A 6,221-nucleotide genomic window follows, 5' to 3' on the forward strand; every position below is an offset into this window, starting at 1 on the left:
AGTTTCATCTTCTTGTCTTCAGTTCATGGCTTCAGTCTCTAAGGTCCCTCCAAGTGCAGAATGGATGCTGAACCTCACACATTTCATTCTCATCCCAACGGCAACATAAAGAAAGGGGGTGGGGGGATGGAGCACAGGGGAATAGCCAGCTCCCTCTGCTTTCATAGTCTTCTCCTAAAACAGACAACATACTTCTTTCTATGTGGATTGGCTAAAAATTAGTCACATGGCCACATATGTTGCTAAGAATTCTGGGAAACAAAGTCCATAATAACTGTGTTCATTTTTTAAGTTTTGTAATAGATTTCTTTTTAAAGGGTTAAAATACTCAGACAATTGAAATACAAGTCCAGAACTGCTGTCAGTCGACCATGATGCCATTGTGTGTCCCCCGGAGTCCTCACAGTGAGGAAGAAGGCTCTGATACTTTATTCATTCACATCCTTCTTGTCTGCAATGTAATCTACAATTTCTTGTGGACACATTAACTTCTCTGCATCTATATCAGGAATTTCAAACCCAAATTCGTCTTCCATGGCCATAATAATTTCCACTTGGTCCAAACTGTCTAAACCCAGGTCCTTCATAAATGAAAATTTACTGAGAGCTTTTCTGGGTCAATCTTATCAGAGTTTCAAGACATACAGAACTCCGTCCTTGATTCCCTCTAACGTCAGTGGAGGTGTGTCACTGTACTGTCTGCACAAATGTGTGATGGTTCCAGGCACCTGCGCGAGCACCAAGGTGGGCTGCGAAGTCCCGGGTCTCCTCCGGATTCCCTCAGGGCAGAGAGAGATGCTGAGCTGTTGGACCAAGGCCAACGTGGGAAACAGGGGCAGAGGAACGAAGGCTGCGAGCAGGCAGCGGACACAGACGCAAAGGACAGGACACGCCATGGCTACCAATAACTGTGTTCTTAAGGTTAAAGGAGACTAGCTATTGAGAGAGGACAGCTAGCCGCTCTATGAGATCAGATATTCCACTGGTTTACTAGAATAAAGGCTACTAACAATAGTTGTGGTGGTGCATATAATTCCATATATGCATATAATTCCATATGCATATAATTCCAGCACCAGAAAGGCAGAAACATGAGAATTGCTACAAGTTCAAGGTCAGCATGGGCTACATAGTGGGTTCAAAACTATCCTAGTTCACATAGAAAAACCCTACTATAAAAAAATGCAGATTTTGCTTCAAAACAATTAAAAAGCTACAAAAAGGTAAGGTTAGGTTAGGTAGAGTGAATAAGAAAAAAAAAAGAAATATCTAGACTATATTCAATCTCCAAGCCTTTTTTTGGTTCCACATTCTGCGTTCTGAATCAGTCTGATAAATCCACCTGATGCTCTATGCCTTGTCCAATCCATTGAATCCACTCAGATTTATGCTGCTTATCATATCCCATATCCAGGTCTAGCCCACATCACGCATCCTGAGCTCTGGTCTAGCCTGGTGAATCTACCTGATCCTAGCCCACCTGCACCCTCCCAATCCTGAGACCTAGCCCAGTTCTCACATCTTGTCTGCACTAGCCCAATCTAGTGAGTTCTGTTTACACCATTCCCGAGCCTTGGCCCCAGGGAGATACTTATCCCAGCCTGTTGAATCCACTAAACCCTAGACCATTCATGCCACATCCAACCTCCAGACTTAGCCCAGGTAGCACATACTATTGCTGGCCTAGTATGGCGAGTCCTCTGGATGCTACCAAACTACACTACACTCAGCTTCCAGGCTAGGGAAACACATTTGTGTGCCTATATAATCTGGTGAGTTCCTGGAAACTTGGATGATCATACCAGGTCTAGCCTCAGTCACGTGGCCTATATGCTAAACTCGTGAGTATCCAAGACCCTGGCCCACCCACCCCATCCTTACACTCCTAGGCAAAACTTGGAGAGCACAGCCCAAGCAGATTTAGTCACGTGTTTCTTGTTTACCACTGAATTGGAATCACCCCCATTCCTCCAACCCCAAATCAACACTGTCCTTTTAGCGGACTGCCCTGCCAAGCTCTCATACGTGATCTGAATAAACCAGGCTTACACAATAAAAAACACAATCGAACTTCCACTCTACAAAGGCAGCCTGAAACCTCACATCAGACACACAACCAAGGAAAGAAGTTCACACGTCCACGTCTTATCATACAAACACAAACATGAAAGGCCAAGACAACAGGACCCTCATCCCTACCCCAAATCCACCAGTCCTATAGAAATAGTGTCCAGTGAGAATTACCCAAGTAAAAATCACAAAGTTTGTAAAAAAAAAAAAAAAATGTCAAGTTTAAAGAACACATAAGTTCTGACAGCTTGTGACGGCTAACCTTGGCTCTAAACCTGACTTGACTGTATATGCAATCTAGGGGCTGGAAATGGCTCAGAAGAACACTGGTTGCTCTCCCAGAGGGGCCAAGTGTGATGCCCAACACCCATATGGAAGCTTGCAACCATCTGTGGCTCCCGTTCTAGGAGAGCCAACACCCTCATCTATCCTTCGTGCATACTATGTGTACTTGGATATATGGTGCACAGACATATATGAATATAAAGTACCCATGCATATAAGATTGAATTAAATTAAAATTTAAAAAGGAAAATCTAAAAGAAATGGACAAGCTTCTAGAAGTTTACAGAGGCATCCAACCACCCGAGTTAAATCAAGAAGAGATCACCATCCTAAGTAGAGTGATAAAGAAGAAGAAGATTGAAATAGTGGTAAAAAGCTTTCTGAATAAAAAGCAAAAGCCCAGGTCCAGATGAATCCCCAGTAGAGTTCTACCAGACTCGTGAAAATTATCTACAACTAAAAATCGTTAAGCTATTCAATAAGGAAAACAGGAACAGTAAAAGCATTTCAAAACCCATTTTACAAGGCCATTATCATTCTAATATAAAAAGCAGGTTAAATGCACACTCAGAGATACTGCAGAACAAGGTTGCTGATGAACACAGATGCAAAAAATTTTAATAGAATTCTTGCAAATCAAATACATGTATACATCACAAAAATCATCCACCTTGATTAAGCTGTCTTTATCCTGGAGATCCAGGGATGATGGTTCAACATTTCTAACTTAATAATTATTTAAAATAAGTCATGTAAACTGGCTTAAAGTTTTTTTTAATCACCTGATTTTTAGACTTAGCATCTATTTTAATAGATGCTTAAAAGGCCTTTGACAAAAATGCCACATGATTTCCCGACAAAAGTCCTAAAAACAGTAGGGCTAGAGGGAACATACCTCAAGACAGCGAAGACTGACAAGCCCACAGCCAATATCCTAAGTGGGGAAAAGCTTGAATCAATCCCATTAAAATCAGGAACAAGACAGGGCTGCCCACCACCCCCATTCCTTTTGGGTACAGTTCCAGGAAGAGTGAGACAAGAGAAAGAAATATGAAGGACAAATTATCACTTTTTGGCAGATATGGCAATATATATTAAAGATCTCAAAGATTCCACCAGAAATCATGGACAATTTTCAATAAGATGGCAGGATACAAAAATCAACCTTCAAAAATCAGTAGCCTTTCTATCTACAATGAGAAACATGTTGAGAACAAGATCTCAGAAGCATTCCACTTGCCATACATACCCTTGAAAAACAGTAAAGCACCTAGAATCAGCCTAACCAAGAAGGCAAAGATCTCTGTAATAACAACTTTGTACCTCTGAAGAGACTGAGGACAGCACTACAGGATGGAAAGACTTCCCATGCTCATGGATTGGTAGAATTAATATTATGAAAATGACCATATTGCCAAAAGCCATTTGCAGATTAAATGCAATCCCACTCAAAACCCCCATGTCATTCTTTGCAAAAACAGAAAAAAAAAATCCCCAAATTCTTATGGAGCTACAAAAGACCACACATTGCCAAAGCAGGCTTGAGTAAAAAGAACTATGCTAGAGGAATTGGCATTCTAGATTTATTACAGAGCTATAGTAATAAAAACAGCATGGTACTGGCAGAAAGAGACTTGTAGATCAGTGGGACAAAACAGAAGACCCAACCCAAGTACATGTAGCTACAGCCATCTGGTATTTGACAAAGATGGCAAAAAGCATACAGTGGAGAAGAGGCAGCATCCCCAACCAATTGTGCTGGGGACGATGTCTGTCTACCTACAGATGAATGAAATCAGACCCTTATCTATCACCTTATACAAAATCAACCCCAAATGGACCAAGACCTCAGTTGTGAAACAGAAAAAAACAGGCAGTCCCCGACAGGATATGTGTATAGGATAGGCCTTTATGAATAGAACTCTGTTTGCCCGGGAATTAAAGCCAACAGTTGACAGATGGCACCTCATAAAACTAGAAAGCATTTCTACATTTAAGGAAACAGTTACCCAAGTGAAGAGGAAGTCCTCAGGGTGGGAAAGAATCTTTACCAGCCATATGCCAATAAGGAATTAATATCCAGAATATAGAAAGAACTCAAAAAATGAGCGAAGAAAGCAAATGATTCGATGAGGAGACGGGCTATGGATTTGAACAAAGAGTTTTCAAAAGAAGAAATAAAAATGGCTCTGTGGTGATGTAATATTATGAAAACTTCTCTTACATTCTAAAAACTTTTACTGGATCTCATAGCCAAAGTTAATAATACACCTTGAGGTTACTTAAATCTTAAGACTACTATCCTACTGAGTTCTCAAACTGTTTAACCTTCCTTTAAGAGAACAATGTAACAGTCAACCTTAGTTGCTTTGGATTTCCCATGTGATCAACTTTTACAAACTAAGCTAATGCCTAGCTGGAATCTTGAACGATGTACTCTCTCATGCACTTGATCCAGATAATGCATGGGTATCATGTGCTGAAAGCATCAAAGTTGAGAGCAACTTCTAAAATCTACCATAAATGTTTAAAACAACCATTTATAGATATTGGCTGATAAACAATGGCATTTATTATCTGGGTCAGAGAGAATCAGAAGGAGCCGTTGACTTAGTCTCTGTACAACTCTGTTAAAGATATCTATAAACTATCCCATTCCTTTCCCATTATCAGCTTTCTATGCTGTTTAATAAATACAGAGCAAAGCCCTTTGTTAGGGACAGACAGACACACAGGGACAAACAGATTCACAGATTCAGATGCTTGCGACAGACAGCGAATGGAAGACTCAGGGAGCATAAACTGAGGGACTCAGTTCTAGTCTCACACTTGGTTAAGTGAGTCCAAGGGCTTTGGCTTCTCTCTAACTGTGACAACTGTGTTACTGGTAACTCAGGGTTAATCACTGATGCGTAGAATTCATGCAGCTAAGAAATATTTCCAAAAGTTTTCATCATTCTTAGCAATTAGGGAAATGCAAATCTGAAACACTTTAAGATATAAAAAACAACTTAGAGCAAATGTTGGCAAGGATACTGGGAAAAGGGAAGCCCTCGTTCACTAGCCGTGGGATTGCAAGCTGGTGCAGCCACTCTGGAAAGAAGAAGTGTGGAGAAATTCTAAAAAAAAGCTAAAAATAAATCTGCCATCTGACCCAGCTATGCCACTTCTTGGCATAAGCCCAAAGGACCTGACTTCCTACTTCATAGATACTTGCTCAGTCAACCCCGTTGCTGGCCTACTCACAACACTAGAAAATGAAAACACTCTAAATCTCCTTCACCCAATGAATGGACGATGAAAATGTGGTATGTAAACACAACAGAATACTATTCATCAATCAATCAATCAATCAATGCTACAGGCAAATGGATAGAACTAGAATGTATTATAGTGAGGGAGGTGATCCAGACCTAGAAAGACAAATACTGCATGTCCTGTCTTACTTTTGGATCCTAACTCCATGCAGTAACCATAGGAACCAGGAAAATAAAAAAGGGACTGGATGGGCTGGAGAAGGAGCTGAGGACTGGGGATAGCAGGACACAAAGTGCTGTAAGGGGGTGAACAGGAAGAATGAGAGGGAAGTGTATCTGGGAAGAGGAGAAGAAGAGAAAACCTGAGAATGAGGCATGAGGGAAGAATAAAAGACACCTTTGGGCTTCAGGGGGGAAGGAGGAGCTTAGTCCTATTGTGAATGGATGTCCCAGGTCAGGAGATACCCAAGGGGAGGGGATAATGGGGGGAGGGATTTGTAAGGGTGAGACTGGAAGGAGAGGAGGGACTGGGTGCAATCAGAATATAAAGTGAATAAATAAATAAATAAATAAATAAATAACACCAAGCATGATCAAAGAAACCATAGG

At 41.0% G+C, this 6,221-nt stretch overlaps 1 pseudogene; it reads right to left on the bottom strand.

Moving 5' to 3' along the window:
• Positions 1-422: 422 nt before the first annotated feature.
• On the bottom strand, positions 423-896 carry LOC117704572 (acyl carrier protein, mitochondrial pseudogene; annotated as a pseudogene).
• Positions 897-6,221: the final 5,325 nt, after the last annotated feature.

Source organism: Arvicanthis niloticus, chromosome 2 (assembly GCF_011762505.2).
Source record: "Arvicanthis niloticus isolate mArvNil1 chromosome 2, mArvNil1.pat.X, whole genome shotgun sequence".
Classification (NCBI taxonomy): domain Eukaryota; kingdom Metazoa; phylum Chordata; class Mammalia; order Rodentia; family Muridae; genus Arvicanthis; species Arvicanthis niloticus.